Here is a 3814-nt window from a genome sequence, read left to right on the forward strand (position 1 = left end):
TCCTTCCTTCCTTCCTTCCTTCCTTCCTTCCTTCCTTCCATCCATTTATCTATCCATCCTTCTATCCTTCCTTCCATCCTTCCTTCCTTCCATCCATCCATCCTTCCTTCCTTCCATCCATTTATCTATCCATCCTTCTATCCTTCCTTCCTTCCTTCCTTCCTTCCTTCCTTCCTTCCATCCATCCATCCATCCTTCCATCCATCCACTCAAATAATTGCCCAGTGCTTATTGTGTCGGGACCCGAGCAGGGTGCTGGGGACACACCTGTGAATAAGCTCCAAACTTGGGAACCATCCTGGATCCCCACTTTTCCTTATTCTCAATATCTCCATGCCTGGTCCATTACTGATCCTTTCAGCTCCACCTCTGGCCATTCCTTCTCTCCCCTCCATGGCACCATCCTATCCTAAGACCCTGTCTTCTCAGAGATTACTTCCTGTTTTTTTTTTCCTGTGCTCACTACTCCATTCCCCATGCAGCAGCCAGAGTGGGTTTTTTAGAAAGCTAGATCAGATCGCTTCACTCTCCTGCTTCAAATATCCCAATGGCTTTTCGTGGCACTTGGAAAAAAAGACAAACTCCTTACCACAGTGGGTAAGACCTTTCATAATCTGGCCCCCATCAGTCTCTGACCTCATCTTCTACCATTGTTGCTCATTCTTTCCTTCTTCCAGCTCCAACCACACTGGCTTTACATATGTTCTCCCTACACCCAAAAGTCACTCCTGCTTCAGAGCTTTGGCCCGGTATCCCTCTGCCTGGAAGGCAACATCCTGGAGCTGGCTTCCTCCCATCAGTCCTGTCTCAGCTGTGGTGTTGACTCTTTCTCAAAGCCTTTCTTGGCATCCCATGGAAGGAAAACGCCCTATCTGTCTCCATCACATTCTTCTATTTTAATTCCCTGCTATCACCTATCACTCTCTAGTAACGTTTGTAATTTGTTCATTTTCTCTCTCTACCATTGGCATGCAATCCCACGACTATCTCTTCTCCACTGTTATGTTCTCAACACTTTAAACAGGGCTTGCATGAGGTAGGCACTCAGCAAACATTTGTTGAACCAATAATATGGATAGATATGATCCCTGCCTTTATAGAGCTTCCAGTCCAGTGTGTGTGTGTGTGGGGGGGAGATGAAAACCTTTAAGTGTATGTTAATATTACCAGATGCCTAATGGCTCACATGATTTCGGAATCCTCTCCCTAATTCTGCCTGCCATGTTCAGCAGCTGCCCTTTATGTCTGGGGTCCATGCTGACTCACGTGCCCTCTGTCCACACTTCAGGAGAGAGAGGTCAGAGCACAATTGTTCAAGAAATGTTTTCATTGGTCCATCATTGGGAGAGACTTCTGGGGATCACAAAACTTTATTTCATTTTATTTCATTTCATTTATTATTTATTTTTTCATGGGGAGAGGGGCAGAGAGGGAGAGAGAGAAAATCCCAAGAAGGCCCCTCCCTGTCAGTGCAGAGCCTGATGCGGGCTTGATCCCACACCATGAGATCATGACCTGGACCAAAATCAAGAGTTGGATGCTTAACTGACTGAGCCATGCAGGCACCCCTAAGGACGACAAAATTTTAGAATGAAGGCTTCTGTTATCCCTGCTCTGCAGGACATTGAAGACCTGAACCTTGTGTCTTTTGTGAGCTTTCATTGAAGAGTTCCAGTTCTGGACTCTGGAGTCTAACTGGCTGCGTCTGGCATCTTTTCCGTTTTTGAACTAAGATGTATTTGTTTCAAAAATTTTGGAATATCTAGTCAAGCGTAGAGAAGAATATAAAATTACTCGAACTCCTAAACATCAGATATAAAGGCTATTAATACTTTGGTGTTTTCTCTTCCTGTATTTTTGGTACACTGTGTACAAATCCATTCATCTCTATCTGTCCACCTAGAACTTTTCACAAATTTGGGACCGTGGAGTAAACATAAAGTGGCATGTCTGCAGAATAGGAAGAATCCATGAGGAGAGACAGACAAGGGATATGGGACCCTGTAAACTTCCATGAGAAGGTGGGCTTTTGTGCTAAGGGCGATGGAAAGGCACTGGAGAATTTTAAGAAATGGAGTGCCGTGATGCGGTACGATTCATGCTTTGGGCAGACCACCCTTTATGTTCTGCCCACACAGAGGCAGGCAGGAAGTTGGGGGGCTGTGTCAGTGACACAGGTACAAGATGGGGGTGGGTGCAGAACAGGGAGACAGATGAGAGTGGCAGGGTGTCGAGGACCTGCCACTGGCTTGGGTATTAGGATGTGGAAGGAAGGGAAGGATTCTTGTACGAGCGAGGCTTTCACATACTGTTGCCCTAGGTATCCATACTATTTTAAGAATGGCATCTGGTTAAAGACACATTCAAAGGCATCAGAAAGGGTTTATGAACCTAACAGACAAGGCTAGAAACCGGGCTGCAATAGCATGATATATTGCCATGATTAATTGCTTTCATAAGAAGAGATGATGATTATTTGATCACTTCATCTCAAGGAGGGGGAGGTGCCCAGGTGTCAGTGAGTTTCCTTCTGTCTGAACAAGAATGATTAACTTCAATTATGGCTGCCTTTGGAAAACTGTGCAGGTCTTTTAGCGCGTTTTAAAGTATTTCATTTAGACATTTTGGAAAAACATACATCTCTATTCATAGCAATGGTTACTGTTCTGATTTATAAGTCCTGCTCCACTGTAAATCATTCAAAACTCAAAAATTAAATTTTATGGCATAACACTTTGATGGCTCTATGCCTGAGCAAAGGGCAGGAGGAATGCAATTTTTATTACTACCTATTGCGATCGGACCTCTTTTCATTATGTCTTTTTTTTTGTTTTTGTTTTTTTTTTTTACATAGAGCAGATGGTTCAGGTCCCATACATAGAGAGAGAAGTACACTAATGCTCTGTTAAGAAAAACATTCAAAACTTGACTTTAAAAAAGTGGTATGCTTTTCATCATAAGTTCAATCTTATTTAGTTTTAGAATTATGTATCCTAAGCTTGCTAAAAATTAAAATAAATTCCCATGTCTGAAGCGTAGATGGATGTCTGTGGGGCTTGGTCATTTAATTGCCTTAGGTGCAATCATGATTATTCAGTTATACTCACACGAGCAGGAATGGGTCCTCATACAAATGTGCTTGCTCTGTCTGACACTGCTCAATTCCGTTTTGTATATTTTCCCCCTCTCTCCTAGGGGGATGGGATTAATTTGGTTTCTTCATTTGGGGGGATGGAAAGAAGCCACATCTACTAAGTGACCACTGTGTTACAGGGCCTGGGTGCTCTTATGCACGTTGGTTGAATCTTCTCTATAATCCTTCCTAGTTCTAGTTTTGCAGATGATAAAACAGACTCAAAGAGGTTCGGAGACAGAGTGTCACACAAATTCCAAATTATGGAGTTAGGATTCGAACTCAGACCCCTTTGGGGCCATGCTGTGCTTTTTCCTCTTCACCCCAGGGAAAAGTGAAATGTGTCCTTGTAGCCTTTGTTCTCATGCACAGCTGAAGACAGCACATGTTTCTGCTTATTGGCCTGACACATAATATTTGACGATTCCTCCCTTTGAAGAGTTTTAAGTGTTATTTATTATCCAAGTAGTTAGCAAGAAAAGGAAAACTGGAAAAAAAAAAAAGGGCATTTAATAAGTATTCACTGAGCAAGTTCTGGGCATCAAGCTCGTTGCTAGGGAAGGGTTCCCAGGGGTGAGTAACAAGGGTTCTAAACAGTCCCTGCTTCCAGGAGCCTGTCAGAGGAAGCACTGAATGCAGAGAAAGTTCTGTGACAGAGGCTAGGTGCCAGGGGAAGATGGA

Source organism: Herpailurus yagouaroundi, unplaced genomic scaffold (assembly GCF_014898765.1).
Source record: "Herpailurus yagouaroundi ecotype Mexico unplaced genomic scaffold, PumYag 28, whole genome shotgun sequence".
In the NCBI taxonomy this organism is placed as follows: domain Eukaryota; kingdom Metazoa; phylum Chordata; class Mammalia; order Carnivora; family Felidae; genus Herpailurus; species Herpailurus yagouaroundi.